The 23639-nt window shown below is 43.4% G+C and overlaps 1 protein-coding gene across 1 annotated transcript in view; it reads right to left on the reverse strand.

Annotated features, from left to right (window-relative positions):
- The window catches only part of frmpd3 (FERM and PDZ domain containing 3), a 181610-nt gene extending 170987 nt beyond the window's left edge, over positions 1 to 10623 (reverse strand). The window contains exon 1 of the mRNA XM_080773906.1: positions 10488 to 10623. The gene's annotated coding sequence lies outside the window, so the exon portion shown is untranslated. The remainder of the gene's footprint in view (positions 1 to 10487) is intronic.
- Between the last annotated feature and the right edge of the window lie 13016 nt (positions 10624 to 23639).

Raw genomic sequence — 23639 nt, forward strand, 5'->3', positions numbered from 1 at the left:
CACATGATGTGCCATGTTTTTATTTTCGTGATAAGTCAGTGTAGATGTGAATGGACTTAACCCATTCTGACCGGGCACCCATTTTGGTGTTAGCATCATGTTATGCTTTACCTATTGAAAAATAGCAGATCTACAAGCTCATATCGCGCCACCGAGTGGCGCGATACGAGCTTGTAGGTCTGCTATTTTTGAAAAATTCGAAGAACGACTGACATTTTAAGAATCTGATCTCAGGTCAGAATGGGTTCATCAGACCAGTGTGTGTCCAGTGGAAACCTCGTATGAATCTGATCTCAGGTCAGAATGGGTTAATTGAACTGACTACACCTTTGGGATATTTAATTTTAAAATAAAAACCCTCTCTCTCTCTCTCTCTCTCTCTCTCACACACACTGGTATTCCAGTGTGCCAGTGATCACCCTCCCCTGTGTATTCCAGTGTGCCAGTGATCACCCTCCCCTGTGTATTCCAGTGTGCCAGTGATCACCCTCCCCTGTGTATTCCAGTGTGCCAGTGATCACCCTCCCCTGTGTATTCCAGTGTGCCAGTGATCACCCTCCCCTGTGTATTCCAGTGTGCCAGTGATCACCCTCCCCTGTGCCAATGTTGGCCCCCGTGCCAAGTGCCAACGAGTTCGTCCATCTGCTAATTTGACTGTTGTTGAATTTGAATCCTTTTGGAGATATGAGGTTTCCACCCGACGGAGACGATCTGCTGTATGAGCAGTTCGAACCGTGTGTGATTGATTGATGATCCCCCCCCAAAAAATCAGGAACAAAGGGTGTCCCTTATTTCCTCAATACGGTATTTTATATTCCAAATAAGGGACGGCTCCTTATTCCAAGGTACTGTTGGCAACCCTATAGCACACTACCCCATCACTCATCCTTACTGTACAGTACAGTATGTGTGCACTGCGAGCGGTGCCGCAAATAGCTCCGAAACGAACATGACGCAGCGTCAGCCACGAGGGCGTGGGGAAGTGACCCTGTCCCTGACGACTGTAATCCTCAGTTATGTCCGGTAGATACAGTAGAACTGCTTTAAACACTACTTACACAGCTCTTATAGGCTCTGAGTAACACCACTTACACTGCAGTAGTAGCACCAGAAATGGACGATCTTAGGTGTTGACAACGCGGCACGGCATCACGCTTTGACGCATTGAGATCATGCCAGATCGGCCATTTGCAGTGTGCGGTGTAGTCATGCACGTCTACGATTAATTCAGCCAGTATGTTCAATAACTGGACTGTAATTAAACTCTCTCTCTCTCCTCCCCCTCTCCAACCTGTCTCATTTATCTCCTCCTTCTCTCATTTATCTTTACCTTTCTGCCCCGGCCCCCCACCCCACTCCCTCCCTCTCTCTCTCTCTCTCTCTCTCTCTCTCTCTCTCTCATGCTGTCCTTTCTCTCTCTCTCCCCTCTCTCATTTCTCTCCTCGCTCTCCTTCCCTCCCTCCATCCCTCTACTCCCTTCCCCTCTCTCTCTCTCTCTCTCTCTCTCTCTCTCTCTCTCTCTCTCTCTCTTTGGGAATGGAGCCAAGTTAAGTAACATCCCTGTACTGCAACGCTCTTCTTCTGCGCAACACGGGTGTGCATGTCAGTACAGTATGTGTAAACCATGATGCACACGTTGTTATTCAGTTACGGCAACAATTTGTTCTTGTCTGTTTATTTTTCTGTTCTTTTATTCATTTATTCTCGCTGACCTCCAACCTTTACATGTTGCCCTTGGTGAAATACTGCAACACACAACACAAAAAAAATGAAAAAAGATAGATATTTTATGTACACTGTCTGTCTGTCTGCCTTCCACGCATGTTCACAGCGCGGAGTATCTTGTTTCCATCCATTGTACAAAGTCTCATAATACGTTTCCATGGGAACTATCGTGGAACAGAGGCAGGATTGGATGTCATGGTGTAGTCTCTGGTTGGCAACGTGGACGGCAAGAGTGATGCTCTGTGATATCACAGTGTACACTGTTCACACCACCATGAAGAGAGTGATGCTCTGTGATGTCACAGTGTACACTGTTCACACCACCACCATGAAGAGAGTGATGCTCTGTGATGTCACAGTGTATACTGTTCACACCACCATGAAGAGAGTGATGCTCTGTGATGTCACAGTGTATACTGTTCACACCACCATGAAGAGAGTGATGCTCTGTGATGTCACAGTGTATACTGTTCACACCACCATGAAGAGAGTGATGCTCTGTGATGTCACAGTGTATACTGTTCACACCACCATGAAGAGAGTGATGCTCTGTGATGTCACAGTGTACACTGTTCACACCACCATGAAGAGAGTGATGCTCTGTGATGTCACAGTGTACACTGTTCACACCACCATGAAGAGAGTGATGCTCTGTGATGTCACAGTGTATACTGTTCACACCACCATGAAGAGAGTGATGCTCTGTGATGTCACAGTGTACACTGTTCACACCACCATGAAGAGAGTGATGCTCTGTGATGTCACAGTGTACACTGTTCACACCACCATGAAGAGAGTGATGCTCTGTGATGTCACAGTGTACACTGTTCACACCACCATGAAGAGAGTGATGCTCTGTGATGTCACAGTGTATACTGTTCACACCACCATGAAGAGAGTGATGCTCTGTGATGTCACAGTGTACACTGTTCACACCACCATGAAGAGAGTGATGCTCTGTGATGTCACAGTGTACACTGTTCACACCACCATGAAGAGAGTGATGCTCTGTGATGTCACAGTGTACACTGTTCACACCACCATGAAGGGAGTGATGCTCTGTGATGTCACAGTGTACACTGTTCACACCACCATGAAGAGAGTGATGCTCTGTGATGTCACAGTGTACACTGTTCACACCACCATGAAGAGAGTGATGCTCTGTGATGTCACAGTGTATACTGTTCACACCACCATGAAGAGAGTGATGCTCTGTGATGTCACAGTGTACACTGTTCACACCACCATGAAGAGAGTGATGCTCTGTGATGTCACACTCACAGTGTGGTCACTCTCACAGTGTGGAAAACAGCAGGAAACAGCCTGGTCACGTGGTTCATGCACTCGCGCCAGCCCATAGACTCCAATGCATTCCGTAAACTACCGGTTGTCCCTTTATAAAGGGACACACCAATATAAGTCTATGTAGAAGAGCCTGGCCCCATGAAGTGAACGGAGTTCGTGACTCTGTCTTACTCTATGGCTCTGGCGCCCACTAGTGGCAGTCAGGCTTTGGTTCGTGGTACAATGGTGTATTTTTGTAGAGCCTTTCTCCACAGTGCTTTACAATGTGCATTACATTGACTACATTCACATTACATTCACTCAACTCATTCACACTCATTGAAACCAACATGCTCACCGGGAGCCGTTAGGCGACATTGTCTTGCTCAAGGGCACTTGAGCAAGACTTGAGCCGGGGATCGAACTGAGAACCCTTTGGTTTTAGTCGTTTGTACAATCTCAGAGTTACATTAACTTTGATGATTGTACAGTGTGTTGATGACCCATCAAATGGTGGTCCGAGGCCTAATCCATATAAACCAGGGGTCTTTGACAAAAAAAAAAAAAAAAGGATCAGCATCACTGACATTTGACTGACAAATGGAACATTTACAAGGATATGTGTAGTGTGACAAAGTAGAAGTTACAGTATATTGTATAATTTTCTAAAACTGGAATTTCAAAGGCCTAAGCAGCTCCCCGAACATCCAGTATATACTGTAGTGAAGGAACTTTATAAAAACATTAAAATGTATTCTTAGGTAGTCACAAGGACCCTTGATGACCTCTACATCCGAGTGGACTTGGTTGGGCGCCAAATGTCAAAAAATTACCCCCCCAGGCATTATTTTTTTTAAGATTAGTTTTTTGCTTTTCTGCCTTTATTGATAGAAAAGCAAAAGGAAAGAGGGAGAGATAGACGTGGGGAGACATGCAGGAGCAAAGGTCGTCATGAACGGGACTCGAACACGCAACGCGCTGTCAGGCCAGAGCCTATTTGTGGCATGCGCCTGGACCACTAGGCCAGAACGCCCCACACCCCAGGCGTACCTGAGTTTTGTACGGACAGACGTACAACCCACAAATTAAAAAAATATACAAAATGCCTCAGGCGTCGGCAGACCGCCGTGCGGAGGCATAACAATCAGTAGAATTGAATAATATTAGTCAGTGGAATAAATTTTTCTCTCAGTATAAAAACAATGTTTTACATAAACTCTCCACATGAGGAGACCCTGTTAGACCCTGAGAAACTGTAATAGCATCCAGCCTATAGAAAGATGAAACATGTAGATCAACGCTTTGATTCAAATCCAACCCCCCCCCCCCCCCCCGTGTGTGTGCGCTTGTATTCCATATTTTTGAGGACCAAATGTATACAATGTATAGTAGAAAGTGAGAAAAAGATTTATACATATAGTTAGTAGTTACGTGTCATGTACCGAAGAATTGCCGATCTACAAGCTCACAATGCGTTGCAAGCTTGTATTTTCTCTCTCTAAGTACCACTTCAGCTGTATAGCTACAGGATATATGTATTTGAAAATAGCAGATCTACAAGCTCACAATGCGTCACAAGATTCTTTCCATTGAGTAGGCTACTTTTTTTTGTACTTTAACTACATTTTGATACCACTACTTTTGTACTTTTACTCATGAGTATTCTACGTGCCTACGGAGTTCCAGAAAAGCTGGTCCAGATGATAGAGTCAAGCTACATAGCCAGACTCGCAGAAGGTCCAAACCTGCGACGGTGACACCAAAGAATTTCAGATTCTTGCAGGCGTCCTACAGGGTGACACTCTTGCCCCCTTCCTGTTCGTTGTAGTGATGGATCATGCACTGAGACTTGCAATCAATGGCAGAGAGGAGGCGCTGGGGTTCACTCTGGTCCCGAGGAAATCAAGGCGAGTACACCCCATCATGGTCACTGACCTCGACAATGCAGACGACATCGCCCTAATCTCGGATACAGTCGAGAAAGGAACGAAGCTACTACTGGCAGTAGAAAAGGAGTGACCGCCAGGAGGGGAAAGAAGCGTACCACCTATGTAGACGTGCTGCGGCTTGGCTGACAACACTGCAGAGCTCAAGAACCTGATGTTGTTTAGGAATTTGTGGAGGGCAGCGATCCAGGAATCCCGAGTTGGTGTTGGCTAGACCTCACTCTCGCAGCAGATCAGACTCAAGTGAATTTATAATACGGGACCTCTACGGGAGTACTACTGCATGCGTAATTGCTGCTTTTACTTAAGTAAAACATGCGAGCACTTCTTCCATCACTGTATAAGTTCTTAACCATAACCCATAGAGAGTATACTGATGTTACTGAAGCTATAATGAGCCGCTGGTGCAGTGCATGCGCGTGTGGCTGGTTGCCAGTTCAACCTCCATCATTGTCCGACAGGCAGCAACATGGCAGGCAGCCTTCAGGTCACACTGACCCACCTGAAAATACCATTGTTGCTGTGTCAGGGAATCCATTCATATTTTTGGGCATAATGTTAAATGTGCTGAAAAATCTGTCTCTAGAATTAATCATAGCTCTCTCTCTCTCTCTCTCTCTTCGGCCTTCATTTGTGTCATTGTCATTATCAGTGTATTGTCCAAGACTTGTCACGGAGAAAGGGGGGCATTTTGCCAGATGTGAAATTGTACCAGGTGTGAATCAGTCTCATTTCACACCTGATAAATCAGGCACGAAAATACTTTACGGGGAAAGATCAGGAAAAGTGAATAGGTCAGCTGTCATGTCTGTATGACTCCATATATGGGCGTGGTTTCAGGCTGATCAGAACCTCATTGACGTTCATTCAGTTTAAGTGACAGTTAAACAGGGTGCTCAACCATGATGTTCCTAGTGAGCCTGGGGACCCGGGGTTGGTTTCCTGTCTCTCTACACACTATGCCTGCATGCAAGGTACCAACCAGCACATCGGGAGCAATTTGGGGTTCAGTGTCTTGCCCAAGGACACTAAGACATGTAGACAGGAGGAGCCGGGATTCGAACCACCGACCTGCTCTACCTCTTGAGCCACAGTCGCCCGTCGTTGCTTTGCACACATTCCGTGCTCAGCCAATCAAATCATCACTAATGTCATTCTGGCCAATCACTTTTGGCGTCTTTACTCTTTTGCCCTCACTTTTGTTCTCAATATGTACTTTGCCCAGCCAATCAAATCATCGCTATTCGCTAAGGTTTGTGAGATTAGTTGTGCACACACACACACACGTGTGCATTATGAAATAGGGTTAAAGTGTTAACACTGATTGTGAGACTATTAACACATTTAGGTGGGGACTCCCTGGAACCCCTGCAAGGACCCCTGGTGGTCCCCGGACTGCACAAACAATAATTTTATCTAATATTGAATGCATATCTCTCTATAGCCTATACCCATTCTAAAGAAAATGTTAAAAATACTAAAACTAAAATAAATAGAGCTGCAATTGTCAATGCTGTACTCTACCGCTGTACTAATTTGACACACACGTTCCACACCACCACAGGGAGTGCAGTGCCCGGCCTTGAGTCGGTACAATACACCGTTGTCCAGAACCAGCACAAAAGCCTCTGCCTAGGCTCTGGACAGGGCCCAAAGATAAATCTCATCGAATGGTGGTCCGTGGCTCAAATGTTGAATAAATGATGGGCCTCGATATGAAACGGGTTTAATACCACTGGTCTAAGTGGTTAAAGGGTGGGATGTAGGGACATTTACTTTTAAAAAGAATGATTCATATCTATAAAAAAAAACCCTAAGGATGTCCAGTTAAAAAAACGATTTAGAAAAAATAAAATATTTAGGCACAGTTGCAGTTGCAGTCAAAGTAAGTCCAAAGTATAGTTAGCCAGTAGATGGCACCATTTCACCATGTCGATGACGTCAGAAATATTATGTGAACACAGCTCTGCTTTCACAACGCGCCTTGACCTGAACATAAACAATGTTCAGGTCAAGATTGATTGACATTTTTATTCACAGAATGGGTACAGTTAGAAGGTACAGGTCAATAAAAAGGTTAAAACCAGAAAAAGCACTAAGACTACATCAAGGTTATAAATATATTCTGGTTTAGAGGGGTAGGGGGTTAGGCTCTATAGTGTAAATCAATTAATATTCAGATCGACAGAAAAATCAACATAACACTTTGATGATGATTGGTTGCCATGGTTGGTCTCTGGCTGGAAAATTTACAGTATGTGCATGTAAGTAATATAGCCTAACGATGCTTTGAGTTTGATGCAACAAGAATATTTATGTTGTATGTTTAGGCTACATGTATGAATTATTCTGCTCGGAATTATCTAATTCTGAGTAGAGTAGCCTACTACTATAATCAATCCATCCATCCATACAAACACACGTCTGCTTCTCAGAAGTGACAGCGTTGTATCAAGCTTGTTTAGGCATATAAATTGATGCGTAATGCTTTGCAAACATTTTGTTTCTAGGCTATAATAGCTGCGGCTGTGTAGTATATTTATTCCATGCAGCTCCGTATGAACATATATCACTCCATTTGTGATGCTATACACTGCATAAAAACTAAACGGTATGCACACAAAACAGAGCATGTCGTTTCACTTTCATTCTTGACCCACACCCTCTTCTGCCTCTTCCACAATGATCGATTCACTTTGGCCGCGCTGATAATCAGCGGTCGTTGATCGTCCTTCAACACACAACCGGCCGCTGGGGTGACAGTAGCCCACTTCACACCATCTTTCCCGTTTGGATCATTGGATCAGTATACCCGTTGAGTATACTGTAGCTTGTTTTGACCAAAAAACACAATCTGTGAAATGAAGCCGAGATGAATGTATTTTTCTAAATCTGTTTACATACGGATGCCAGGCTGTATCCGTCTCCTAGCACCCTAGTATCATTCATACGTTGACCAAGAGCACCATCTATCGTAAACCACTGAAAAGACCATGTGATGCAACAAGTCCTTGGCAGCCAAGCGTTCGGTTTAATATTACGTCCTTGGCAGTCAATGGAATATAGAGTCACAATGGTTAAGCACTCAAGGGTTAGTGGTGGGATGCATGAGGGAGGTTAAGGTTAGGAATAGGAGACACAATGGTTAGTAAAGGGACACTTAACCCCTTTTGCAACCAGATCTTATTATAATGATATTTGGGAGAAAAATAAACACTTTCCTGGGGTTTTACCCACTTACTGAGACAACATGTAGTCCAGGAAGTAAGTGAGCCCAGTGTCCATCTAAATCTAAAAACACACATGTCCCATATAAAAACCCCAGGAAAGCTTATTTCCTGGAGGCGGAGCCGACATAGCTGCGGTTTAAACCTCTTCTACAGTTGCGACCATGAGACCCGTTTCTGAATTCGTACTCTATAGCATAGCAGTGTTTCCCAAAGTGGGACCCCCAGGGATCCTTGAGGGAGTTCCAGTGGGTACCCAGCTAAATGATAGTTTGGAACCAAATGGACCCTTAATGGGTCTGTAACTCTGAGAGTGTACAAATGGAACGAGTCCATTTGGTTCCATTTGTACACTCTCAGAGTTAAATTAACATTGCTTTTACAATATAAATTGAAGTCCCAGAGATAGAAATGCCATTTATTGGGGGTCTGTAGACTAATATGGATGTCAAACTGGGGGTCCTTGAAATTAAACAGGTTGAGATTCATTGCTAGAGCCGTAGGAATCTTCTCTTATGGGTTCCCTGCATAGCATATCTTTTCAAATGGGGGTCCGCAGGCTAATAAGTGTCAATTTGGGGGTCCTTGACATGAAAAGGTTTGGGAACCACTGAGCACTCTATTGTGTACATGCGTAGTTTCATTATATACAGTAGATTTTCCACTGTTAGGTTCTTAGTTTATGTATGATTCTAGATGACTATGTTTATGTATTTTATGTATATTACCATGTTTTGTTCCTGCTTAGTGTAAATTGCTCTGGATTAAGAGCGTCTGCTAAATGCCTAAATTGTAAATTGTAATTGGATTTCACTCCAATCAGGGTCCAGTATGCAAATATGGGGTTATCGCCAGAGCCATTTTTAATCTGCCGCTTGGAAATGCAGGTTCCACACAGATTACAAACGCATATCTACATACTGTACTGATTAATCGTATTAATTAAGCGTTCAATCAATCAACCAAACCCGTTTGCCGCCAAGGGTATGAGAAAGAGTCGTTTGGCTAATAGCACGTAATCAGACTGTTTACATGCTAGCCTATACGTTACTAAACAGATTTGGTTAGTGAAATCCAATAAAGGAATCAGCAATTCGATTAACCTTTTCACCAACACTTTCATCAACATGCACACTTGAACCGTGCACGTTGGACCAGGGAGGCATTTGTTTGGATTCTTGGTCCTATACCCTGGGGTTGTGATGGCAGAGGCACTGATGTTCTATTAAGTTGAAATGTGGAGAAGTTTTTGCCCGACTACAACAATATGAAGTGTGTGTGTGTGTGTGTGTGTGTGTGTGTGTGTGTGTGTGTGTGTGTGCGCGTGCGATAAACTCCTGTGCTCCCTGTCATATTGCACATCCCATATATATTTCATAAATCCCTTGGAGGACAACTATTATTATGAACAGCAGCATCCTTCTCCTTTGGAGCTGGTCTAATGGATGCTCATTTTTCCTGCCCCCCCGGCCCCTGACTCCCCTCCACTGCCCCCTCCCCACCCCGACTTCTGCCAACCTCATCTCAGCATGTTTTGGCTCGGAGCGTCGGTAAACCTGTGGGCTTCTCATTCTGTAAACTCCTCCATAAAACACATGCCTCAGCCGGGAACAAACAAAAAAAATAAAAAAGAGGAAAAGAAAAGAGGAGAATATTTTCATGAGTCATCACAACTGGCCAAAATATGGATTGTTGGAGCTGGCCGTTTAGACTATAGGATCATCACTGAGATGCACCAACACAGCCAGCCAGCCAGCTAGCCCAGACAGGGACGTCCCAGTACAGAATACTGGAATCAGTCAAATGCTTGGAAATGCCCTGAGTAAGCTGCTTCAGTCTCTCTCTCGCTCCCACTCAGTCAATGACTGACAAACACACACGCACGCAATTGCATACGCACTTACGCGCACGCACACACACACGCACGCACTGTCTCTGTTGGTTGGTTCAGCGTAGTGTGATAGATATGGGACCATGTCCACCAGGAGACATATTCCATTATGGTGCTGTCACACTTCTCTGTCACACAGTCCCATCTGCCGTCTAATCAATGGCCATACAGCACAGCAGTGCAGCGCACGCACACACACACACACACACACACACACACACACACATGGCAGAGGCTGAATCAAAATGATCAAACCAGAACAAATAGCTTATGGGCATCAATCTCTGGTTTCAATTAAATTCAAAGGCGCTTTATTGGCATGAGAACACGTACATTTACATTGCCAAAGCAAAAGTGGTCTCTCCAGGCAGTGCATCACTCAGATAGACCTGGTATAGCAAAGCTGCCTCTTACCTGTCTGTCCGTCTGTGTTTCCGTCTCCGCGGCGGCTCTCGGATCAGTTTGGATTTCTGAAGACCCCAGGTTTAAACAGTCATGCCCTCCTATTTGGGCGCTCCGTCCACAGAGCACATCGCTCGGCTCTGTGTGTGTGTGTGTGAGCGTGAGTGTGAGTGAGTGAGGTGTGTGGAGAGAGGTTCAGAGAGAGAGAGAGAGAGCAGCCCTGCTGCCTATAGCGCGTCTCCTGGTCTCTCCCGGGTCATTCCAGCCGCTCGGCAAACCGCAGCGCCGTGGAGTCTGTAGGAGTCCGGGTGGAAGGGGGGAGGGGCTCAGAGGAGCAGAGTGGACACGGAACGGCGAGCAGCGCGGACGAACGAACGGCACCTCCTCTTAAATGTCTGTTTGCGCACAGTGCTAAAGCGGGAGTCTTTAACTCTGTGGGCTGGCTTGCTCCGTTCTGCCTCCGATGTGTGTGTGTGTGTGTGTGTGTGTGTGTGTGTGTGCAGGCTCTCCTGTGTGGGAGAACACGCTGCCTTCTCTCTGCGAGGGTGATGGTAGATTTGCAAGATGCTGAGAGAGAGATGGAGGGGTGGGAAGAGAGAGAGAGAGAGAGAGAGAGAGTCTTCCCTCCTCCATTTATTGGTATCATTCAATCAGGAACTGTATAGCAGTGGTTGACCCAAGAACAGCGTGTGTGTGTGTGTGTGTGTGTGTGTGTGTGTGTGTGTGTGTGTGTGTGTGTGTGTGTGTGTGTGTGTGTCAGGGCTGGGCAATATGACCAAAATCTCATATAGCTCACTATACTGTAGCTCATTTTATATCCCGATAACGATATATACTATAGCACATTTTTGGTAAATCCAATTAAGTGAGTGAGTGATTTAATAATCCCTAACCTAATTTTGAAGTGAAGGAATCTGACCAGTGCCTTTTTTTTTAAAATTGCTGATTGATTTTGTCTTTCCATCTTTCAGGGAGTGAAATTTGTCATCTTTATTCAATTGAATAATGTCAACAAATAATATCACCAGGTTTCATGTAATGTTTACAATGCCTGTAGTGTAGTGCCTTCTATATTATGTGTGTGTGTGTGTGTGTGTGTGTGTGTGTGTGTGTGTGTGTGTGTGTGTGTGTGTGTGTGTGTATGGTGTGTGTGTTATTTGTTACAGAAAATACAGAAAGCAGTATGCTAATGACCATGTTTGAACTAGCTTATGATGTTGGTTGTACTATGCACACACGCATGCACACGCACGCACACACACAGCATATCACTTCTATCAACAAATGTAACCTTTAACTAACCTCTACATTGTTTATTGTGCACGTTCAACAAGAAGGAAAAACTGCTTTACATAAAACATGAGACATCAGGAGGACATAGACCATTAAGATTAAAACATTAGACATCAGGAGGACATGGACCATTAAGATTCAAATTTGTGAAATAAAAACATCAAAATAAGATTACAGTGCGGAAGAATATGATAAAGAAACCCCTCAGTAAAAGGCTTTGATTAAAAAAAATAGGTTTTTTGGGAGTTCGTCCCAGACACTGTGATGCATAAAAACTGAAGTCTGCTTCTCCATGTTAAGTTCTGGGTCCAAAAGAAACAGACCTGTACCAGGCAACCAGGAGAGGTGTGAATGGTTTGTGATGTTTGTATTGTATAGTACACGATCTCAAGAATGTATTTAGGCTCTAGTCTAAACCATTAAGACCTGAGGCCTTCTAAATCAATAGTTCTCACACTTTCAAGGTTTAAAAACATAATAATCAAAAGTAGAAGATGTATAAGCTTGCAGTGTGGCACAAAGTGATGCGCTGCAATGCAAGCTTGTAGGCCTACAGTATCTGCTATTTTGAACAGCCAAGGCAAAAATCAAAAATGTCTCGGTTTCAAAGGTCTAAAGTAAACCATTGAATAAACCAACAGATAAGGAGACTGCATGCGTGAAGATTTGAGAACTGGAATGTGGATATCCACTTTCTTGGTATTGGTAAGGACTCGAGCAGAAGCGTTCAAAATCAATTGTCGTCTGATCGATTCTATTTTGTAGGGAGACCTGTGATAGCAGTAGAAGATAAATGCATGGACAAATGTAGCTGTTATTCAGATCCAGATCCCTCGCATGGGTTGTGCTTTTTAACATGACCCGAGTACTGACTTTTAATCAAAATACATCTACTTCAGTTTTGCCTTTTGCCTGTTTAATTGAAGATAATTATGGGACATCCATTTATAGATTTGTTCAGTGCATTTGCATAGCATTTTTATGTGACTACATAGTTCTCTCGTTATGTAGATTTGTGTAATTTGCATAATTATGGTAACATATTTCGTTGTTCTCCATAATCCGAACCAGTGGGAGCATGTAGATGCCCCACAGAGGTCCCACAATGAAGCTCAGATGTGTAATTATAGTCCCTGTCATTTCAGTAGGATTGAAACCAGTTTAATACTAGTACTGTAGGTTGTGGTAATCTGTGCCAAATGCAGCACTGGATAACTTACTTTACTTAGGCCTTTAAACTCCCTGAGGGGCATCGGCCATTGATGAAACTCCTACATCCTCTCCAGTCATGTGCTCTCCGATCCAGTTGTTGCCATGACAGCCCTCGCACCTTCTCCTGCTCTGTGGTTCTAACTTCTACCGCTAGCCGCTAACATCGGCGCATTGTTCAATCCACCTCAAACTGAGCCGCAATTCTGAGAAAAATTGCTCTAAAGATCTGTGGCCCCAGCATTGTGTGTGCATGGGCCGCCATCTTGGGGAGGACAAAACACAACGAGCTGAGCGTTGCCTAGCGACCGGGAGCCCTGCTTTACGGTAAATATTAGCAAGGCAGAACCTGAATTAATAAAAATCCCCAAAACACGTAAAAGGTGTAGTGGGAGTTCATTACAAACACGTTAATCCAGAGCGATTTAAAGTAAGCAAGTACAGCAAAAGGTAATACATAAGTAAACCAAGAACCTATATTAATTTGTGTAATAGTAGAGTATCCGTACATTGAAACTATAAACACTATAGGATGCCTGATGGTCAATAATCATTTGGTATCTGTCAACATGCTATCTAAATCATGTCATGTCCCCTAGCTGTCAGCATGCTATGTTGCGGGTTTCATTGATAGATACTTTATTAACATTTTTGTTAATAACAGTACAGGTACTAGTACTAGTACAGTCAAGGATAATTATGCTATTAGCATGACACAAAAGGCCTGAGGGGGCTTGCTTCCTTTGTGGTCCATTTTGCTCAATTCATCAGTAATATATAATACTTACACTACAATAAAATACAATACAGTACATATTATTGGTAGAAAACTCAGTATGCTGTTACCCCCGGAACATCAAGTAATGCAGCCAGACCTAACGTCATACGTTTGAAGGCCCTGGGATGAGACTGATTGATTGATTGATTGATTGATTGATTCAATTATTTTATTTGGTGACTTCTCATAAAAAGAGCACAATACAGTAGCACATTCTCAACATGCAGTCATAGCAACACTAAAACATTCTCAATCTGGCCAATCACAAGTTTGGTTTATTATTCAATTTAATAGTCAAGGTCCTTCCGCAGGCGTCTGAGCGAACATATGCCTGAAGATGGACCCTGACTGAACCGGTGGTGATTAAAATTACATCTTTATTGAGCAAGTGGCGACAGTGTGTGTGTGTCCTTGACTCCTTAAAGTATCTGTGTCTACTCCACCAATACATCCGTACGGTCACCATCAAACTTAATCCTCTTTAACACCTACAGCGTTTTAGTTTATGATAATCAATAAAAAGTAGGGATGCACCGAAAATTCGGCCACCGAAAATATTCGGCCGAAAATGGCTAAAAATATATTTTCGGCCTATTCGGTTTCGGCTCAAATAAGCCGAAAAATATCACCGAATAGTAGTAGTGGTCCTAAAGTTGTGAATCGAACTAAACTGAGAGGAAAACACAGATGTACAAGCCCAACGCGCTGTGCATTGCGACGGGTAGATAGCTTGTAGATCTGCTACTTTCAGCGCAGGAAGGGCGCATGCTTATGACGCTCTTTAACTATGCATCATTCAGCAGCCCCCAGCCAGCGACAGTCGCAAGTTTCTCGCAACACAACACACGAGCAGCAGTCACGGAACGCACAGGCAGATCCGACACAACTGTGCTTTCATCCACGATTCCATAGCCTTCTAAATCTTATTTCCCATCCACGGGCACAAGCAACGTGATATTAGCAGCTTCCACCCGATCTGTGGTGGTGTTCTGTTGACGAGGAAAGCTAGTAGCTAGCATGGGAGCTAACGTTAGTTTAACACTATGTACTTTACATCCGTTCTCCAACCCTCGTCCCCTCACACTCGCTGCTGCGTTTACACGGACAGACACAAAGACGAATGGGAATATCATTTGGAGCTTTAACAATGAATGATAGACTGTATCGTTGTCCACAGCAGGCAGACCTGTCAAAACTTCCCAAAACACTTCCCAAAACTCAGAGACATGCCACCACCTATAAATTCAAAGCCACCTCTGGAATATTGCTATCTCATTCCACTTTAATTTATTTTATTCCATAGTCTTAGTTTTTCTCTAATAAAGTTGTTTTTATTTGTTTTCTCATGTTCTCTTTGAAAAGTGTCTTTAAGTACTCAGAGAAGCTTAATATAAATAATATTATTATCACTATTATTATTATTACTACTTGTTTTTATTGCCTATGCTTATGCAGAAAAAAAAGCTCACTGCTCAGGTCAAATAGGCCTATTGATATGCGATTAAAATGTGATTAATTGAGATTAATTAATCACAAAGCCTCCAATTATTTAGATGTTTTTTAATGGACCCATAAGTGTTTATTATTTAAGTTAGGTTTTGCCATAATCATGTCTTTTGCCATAATCTGGTAGCTTTACAACAAAGATGTATTCGGCTATTCGGTATTCGGTTTTCGGCCAACTGTTTCCTATATTCGGTATTCGGTTTCGGCCAAGAATTTCCCTTTCGGTGCATCCCTAATAAAAAGCAAGGCTTTTGCACACCTACAGGCGACAGGTGCGTAGGAGAGGGTACGGTGCCCAAAAATGAAAAAGGAACAAACACCCGCACACTGTCTTCAAATGCAGTGACCCACTTGGCCTAAAGGGCCAGACAGCCTACAAAATGGATGCTTTCCCATTTGTGTTCATAAAGATTGCCTGATGAAGGCTGCATAGGCCCGAAACGTTGCTGTTTGGTCACTGCATTTGAAGACAGTATGCGGGTGTTTGTTCCTTTTTCAGTTTATGCTAATCAAAATAACTTTCACTAACCTTTGTAGAATCACCCCGTCGTGATTGTAGCTCCATTTCACGAAAATCTGCCTTAAAATAGTGCCATCGTTTGTCATAGTGTCGGAGAATATTCCACCACCGCGAGCAACAACAACAAGGGGGAACAGCCCGACATGGAAGCTGCCATGACACCCCATAGCCAATGCATTGTGCCTCGACTTCCCAGAAGCCCTGAGAAGTTGTTTTGCAGGGGTTTTCCTACAGTCATGTGATCCAAACGTGTGACGTATTTGGCGCTGCACTGCGGCGTCATGGACATAAGGGCTACGCTTTCTTCCTTAGGAGACAAATAATAAAGAACCTTGAACCTATCCGAGGGAAACCTTGTATGTCTTAAAAGTAATCAAAAACGGCGAATAAAACAATTAAAATACAACTTGTGTAACCTACGTTTGGGAGGGAAAGAGGTCTTTATCAATTAACTCGGGTAACTCTGTGTGAAGATGTTATTTATTCATTCTTAGAACATTTCTGTCCTCCTAGAGCAGTGGTTTTCAGAGCTTGTTTATTTTAACGATGAATCGATCGATCAGGATCAATCAATAATCGATTTATTGGTATAATGAAAACCACTGTTCAAGGTATTAAAGCAGAAAAAAATACTTCTCATGTATTAATTCATTATTTTCTATTATTACAATCTTACAGTTTGAATAATTATTCAAAGCGCACTTGCAGTATCCTCATGGCCCACCAGTGGGCCCCCCCGGCCCAATGGTGTACTAACAAGAAGACAGACTTACCATGAAATGCCTCCATTTGACCCACGTCTATGGCGCATGGCTCAAATGTGTTCAGGAGACAGACACAAATTGACAGGCCATTTTGTAAATCCATTATTCTATTACCTAAAATGATGCTGCAAGGCACATTCGTAGCTGCAGTGTCAATCCCAGACACTGTTTATTTCTGACAGAAAACATCAAACCGAAATGGCAAAAATACACCTGTCTGGAAGGCCGTTCAAAACGTGTCTAGCAGCACATTGATTGCAGCCAGGGCAGTGTTCATCCAGTGGGGCTACATGGGCTGCAGTCCAAAAAGAATGAATGCAATCCCAGCAAAGTAAATGGACCCACATCACAGTTGTTTGAGTTATTTAAATCTGTAAAGTACCAACTATGACTGACTGGTGCGCTCAACTATGTACAGTATGGTAAACCGTACACTGCAGATTCCACTCAGATTATTATATATTATTTAGTATATTTAGTATATTATATCCGGGCGATCCGACAGACTTGACACCATGCAATACATTATCTGTGGTGGTGTGGAACGCGTGTGTCAAATTTGAAGTCGGTGGTGGGGTGAACGGTTCTCGAGTTACAGTATGTGATTACAGACATATGTACAGTACACACATCATATACGTACACACAGAGAGAGATGTGGTGCATTTATATTATTAGGATAAAACATTTTAACACAAATCTGGAATGGGGTTCAAATGGCACTGAATGTTTTCACATGGGGGTCCGTGGATAAATGGCCTACATGATATTAACTTGGGGGGCCTTGACTTGAAAATAGTTGAGAACCACTAGTTTACATTACACTAGACCGGTGCCCGGCTGTAGAGCACCAAGTCGGTAGCGATGTAAGTTGGAGATCCATGCCCCACCCAGCTATGCAATACCCGTTGTACCCTGTCAAAGTACCCGTTCCACCCATATGGAGAGGGGTGATCAGGTCCAGAGCCCGGGCAGAGGCCTTTTGTGGTGGTTCTGGACAACCGTGGGTCCGACCGACTCGACACCGGGCACTGCACTCCCTGTGGGTCGAGGTGTGTCGAATTTGAAGTTGGTGGGGCGAACGGTTCTCGAGTTACGTGGATTAGACGTACGCACGTACACACACACACACACACACACACACACACACACGCGCGCACATGCACACACACACACACACACACACACACACACACACACACACACACACACAGATACTTGGTTTCATTTATATATATATAGATGTTGTAACTGCCAGATAAAGTAAGCAGGAACAACAAAGGTCTACATCAAATAAATAGTCATCTAGGATCATAAAGACGTAAGAACCTAACATCCATCTAGAATATCTGTACAATGACACTATAAGTATACACTATAAAATGCTATATCTACATAATATGCTACTGTATGTAAATTTCATAATATTCCCGACTCGTTCCTTAGTTAATGTAAAAAAGAACAGTATTAATTTGTTCTCACCAATTTACATTAGGAATGTTATGTTGGGGGTGGAATATAAGAACCGATTGGTTATGCTTTGAGCATACGGTTGAAAAAACAATCTGTTTTCAAGCCCTATGATAACATAAGTTTGTACAAAAATAATCATGCCGCTAAATTGAGTGTGTTAATTGCATTTGCTCATTTTCATGCTGTGCCGAATTGGACGGCATCAAATCACTTCCTCCAACATCCAACACTGCTTTGTAAAATGTCCAAAGCACCTGCAAGACATACTGTAGGCAATGGGATAACCATGACAGGCCACTATGTTCCCTTAAGTCTTAAAGAGAGCAGAAAATCATAAAATGAAGGAATGGTTGTACTGTAGATGATAACTGTAGGTGATAAGAGAGAAAAAGGGAGACAGGGGCAGAAGGAGTAAGGATTCGTCACAACCATCTTTCATCTGATTTAAAGAGCAGGGACATTTACAGACAACACCAGCTGCATGCTAAATACAATACGCTGCTCTTTCTTTCCTTCTTTCCTCCTTTCCTCCTTAACTTCTTTCTTTCTTTCCTTTTTTCCTTCTTTATTTCCTTCTTTCCTTCTTCCCTTCTTTATTTCTTTCCTCCTTAACTTCTTTCTTTCTTTCCGTCTTTCCTTCTTTATTTCCTTCTTTCCTTCTTTCCTTCTTTATTTCTTTCCTCCTTAACTTCTTTCTTTCTTTCCGTCTTTCCTTATTTCTTTCCTCCTTAACTTCTTTCTTTCTTTCCGTCTTTCCTTCTTTATTTCCTTCTTTCCTTCTTTCCTTCTTTATTTCCTTCTTTCCTTCTTCCCTTCTTTATTTATTTCCTTCTTCCCTTCTTTATTTATTTCCTTCTTTCTTTCTTTCTTTCTTTCTTTCTTTCTTTCCTTCTTTCTTTCTTTCCTTCTTCTCATTTATATGTTGTGTCTGTGCCTCTGGTATAGTTTCCGTGCAGGGCCGATAGCACTGTGTTCCACAGCAATATGAAATGTGGCTCTGTTATTATTGGAAGGACTATCGACAGAAACTCAAAACCAGTTGCGTGTGTGTGTGCGTGCGAGATAGTCTCATCACATGGGTTCAGACAGAGATGAGGCTTTGCGTCTGCAAGCAAAACACTGGCAGACAATCTGACAGACCGACAAATTGATCTTGATCGACAGACAGACAGACAGACAGACAGACAGACAGACAGACAGACAGACAGACAGACAGACAGACAGACTCTAATATCTGTCTGTGTTACTGCATCGTAAACGGCTCATAACAAGGCAATACAATTATTTACAATCCTTGACATGTCACCTAACCCATTGTAAACAAGTTGGAATTAATTTAGCTTTAAATCAGTGCTTCTCAAAGTGGGGCCCTTGAGATGATTCCAAGGGGTCCCCAGTGACATTTGTAAGTAATACATATTCATAATCAATTTAAAGGAGCTGAGAAACAGCTGAAAAATGACATCACTCCATCCCTAGTCCACTGGAGCACACTGAGCGTTCACTGGGCAGGGTTTTAGGGCAGATCGCCTTTTTACGCTAGTCCATTTGGGAGACAACACTGTGGAGCATATCTTGTCATAATGAAAGACAGATGTCTACAAAAATAAATAAACACATACATAGGATTATTTACCACTGGTTGCTATATGTATAAAGCTGCATTACACCTTAAGAAGACTGTAATCAAACTTTGAATCAATTGTGTCGTGTGTCTGTATGTACGTGTGTGTGTGTGTGTGTGTGTGTGTGTGTGTGTGTGTGTGTGTGTGTGTGTGTGTGTCTGCACTAGGACTATACACCTTCTGGCCTTCTCTATACTTGACTCTCTCAGTGCGAACGCTGTGTCTGTAGTGCTCTTTCTTGGCGTAAACATACTGCTGCTTGCTAACTGTCACCTCTCCTCTTAGCCTATATTGCTCTTTCCCCATGCTGTGGCTCATCAGCTTTATACCTCTGTACTTACTACAGCTCTCTACATCACCCTTGTCCTTGAAATTCTGTACCCCATACCAATGCTTTTAAGGGGAGTCATTCCTGCCCTGGTGAGAAATCGAATCGACAAAGTCTATAAAGTCACTGACACTAGCCTTCTGTCATCTAGTAGAATCGCCCCCTGTAGACATGATTAGCTTGGCCAACCCTACTCTGTGTGTGAGGAAAACAACACTGCACTCAGCCTGTTTTACCGTTGGAACAATTCCTGACACACCAAGGTGTTCATCTGCACAGGGATGTCCATTTGTAACCATCAGGATTTTACTGTGTAAATAATGTAAAATAGTAAATGGTGCATTTATATGGAACCTTATTCAAAGCACTTTACAATGTGCATTACATGCACCCATTCACACACACAGACAATGGTGGAAACCATGCAAGGCCTGGTTCAGTGTCAATGCTCAAGTCAAGGGCATTTCGACACGAACCCAGGGGTGAGCCGAGCAGTGAACAGGGAACCCTCTGGGCTCCCAAGCGGGCCCACTCTACCTCCTGAGTCACTGTAATCTGGTGCTAAACTGAGACTTTAGGAGGCAGGAGGGAGAGGCAGTCAGGTAGACACAGAGCAGACCGTCAGGGTAATTATGCATGAGGAACACAGTTAGTGTCATGCTGGAAGGTTGGCGCTGGACTAACAGCTGGTAATTTCCTGTCACTCCTGCTCTCCTGGCAGACCTCTGGATTAGTGATGCGGCCATGATGCACGTCACGTACCGAGCCCGTCACACAGAGACTGCACAGACACTGTCACACTGCTTTTTAACCTGCCACACACTGACCACACATACTGTACACTGTCACACTGGTACGCTTTTTAACCTGCCACACACTGACCACACATACACTGTCACACTGGTACGCTTTTTAACCTGCCACACACTGACCACACATACACTGTCACACTGGTACGCTTTTTAACCTGCCACACACTGACCACACAGACACTGTCACACTGGTCCGCTTTTTAACCTGCCACACACTGACCACACATACACTGTCACACTGGTACGCTTTTTAACCTGCCACAAACTGACCACACAGACACTGTCACACTGGTCTGCTTTTTAACCTGCCACACACTGACCACACAGACACTGTCACACTGGTCTGCTTTTTAACCTGCCACACACTGACCACACAGACACTGTCACACTGGTCCGCTTTTTAACCTGCCACACACTGACCAGACAGACACTGTCACACTGGTCCGCTTTTTAACCTGCCACAAACTGACCACACAGACACTGTCACACTGGTCCGCTTTTTAACCTGCCACAAACTGACCACACAGACACTGTCACACTGGTCCGCTTTTTAACCTGCCACAAACTGACCACACAGACACTGTCACACTGGTCCGCTTTTTAACCTGCCACAAACTGACCACACAGACACTGTCACACTGGTCTGCTTTTTAACCTGCCACACACTGACCACACAGACACTGTCACACTGGTCCGCTTTTTAACCTGCCACACACTGACCAGACAGACACTGTCACACTGGTCCGCTTTTTAACCTGCCACAAACTGACCACACAGACACTGTCACACTGGTCCGCTTTTTAACCTGCCACAAACTGACCACACAGACACTGTCACACTGGTCTGCTTTTTAACCTGCCACAAACTGACCACACAGACACTGTCACACTGGTCCGCTTTTTAACCTGCCACAAACTGACCACACAGACACTGTCACACTGGTCCGCTTTTTAACCTGCCACAAACTGACCACACAGACACTGTCACACTGGTCCGCTTTTTAACCTGCCACAAACTGACCACACAGACACTGTCAAACTGGTACGCTTTTTAACCGCGTTCAACTGGTATGTCAGTTCTGTCAGTTATTAGAGGTGACTTGCATATCTTTGCTATTTATCGTATATACAGTATAATGAAGTGGGGGTGAGTCAATTTTGTTAATTATAAAATAATAATAATAATTATTATTATTATAATAACGATTTCCCAAAAAGTGTTATTTTGTGTAACACTGTTGTACAGTATAGGTCTAAAGTGTTTATTACATTGTTGCTACACTGTAAGTGCATGCAGCACCATGCAGCCTTGAGGGAAATAGTTCAGAACATCTTGTAATTGTTCATTAGGATGCGGAGGAGAGACTTTAACAAGGTCAACACCGTGTAGCTGTTGTAGTACAGTGCTGTACATATTGTGTACATACATGAATGTTGATCAATGCCTTGTTTTCATCTGCCTAATTATATCTGCCAGGCAGGAATGGCCGGGAGGCAGGAATTATGTTTCTTCCCCAGTCTTTCTCTGTGTGTGTGTGTGTGTGTGTGTGTGACTGTGTGTGTGTGTGTGTGTGTGTGTGTGTGTGTGTGTGTGTGTGTGTGTGTGTGTGTGTGTGTGTGTGTGTGTGTGTGCGCGTGTGCGTGTGTGCGTGCGTAATATTGTTTATGCCGTTTACTTTGATGGAATAATTGATTGAACATGCACGCCATAATATGATTTGATTTGGGTGTGTTTGTGTTGATTGTGTAAACTTGAAACATTATTGTATTATAAAACGATATATTTTCCCTTCATCTTTATCCATTTTAGTGTAATAGTATTAGTTTACTATAATTACATTAATACACGATAATCAACACTAACACTTCATTTAGAACACCCAAATCAAATCATAGTACATAGAACAACGTGTTATTCAATGAAAGAAAACGGGATAAACAATATTAGTTTGCCTCTTCTACAAAAATATAACTTACAAGTTAGTTACAAGGCTGCATTCTGACGCGCGTGCCAAGCTGTCATTCTCTTGTAGCCTATTATTTATTTCTCAATCTCACCACGGAGTAACCTCGCGTCTCGGAGGACAGTCAAGACGGGCAGTGTCAGTAGACCAATCACAGGCAGGCGGGGCATTACCATGCCTCAGCCATGCCTATGCTCAGACACAAACTGAACACGCGTACATGCATGCGTGCGTGCGTGTGCGCCTATGAACAGTTAACCCCAGGCACTGCATGCTGGACCGATGAGTGAAACTTTGCACACACAATTAATGAATGAATGAACGAATGAATGAATGAACAAACAAACGGCATAATTGCCCCTAGATTCCTTGGACCATGACGTAACTAAAACTATCTCTGAAGTCATGTGATGAAGATATACAGATGTGCCATTCTAACTCTTCACGTGCGCGTTTCTGATCTTTTCCTGAAGGTTTTATATCATTTATTCACTGATTAGCCTTGCTAATGCTACTGCTTTGCTACTGAAAAGAAGTGTCACTCCTCGACGCCTCCAGCAGAGGAATTATATCTTTTCAGTGGATCTGAATAGAATTAACCCCCATTTCTCACTGACAAGCTATACTGAATTGCCAATGGCAGGACATGTGTTCTCACACGGCAGTGACGGCACATCAGTCAGATTGGTCTGATTCCATCCTGGGGCGGTAGAGCGGCCGCTTGGGAACTGTAAGGTTCCCTGGTTCGATCCCTGGCTCCCCATAGAGTTAGTGTCACTGTCAACGTGTCCTTGAGCAAGACACTGAACTGTTCAGTGGTTCATGGGAACCACATTGCGCACACACACACACACACACACACACACACACACACACACACACACACACACACA

The sequence above is a fragment of the Protomyctophum bolini genome (assembly GCF_963924005.1).
Source record: "Protomyctophum bolini genome assembly, chromosome: 10".
NCBI classification, from domain to species: domain Eukaryota; kingdom Metazoa; phylum Chordata; class Actinopteri; order Myctophiformes; family Myctophidae; genus Protomyctophum; species Protomyctophum bolini.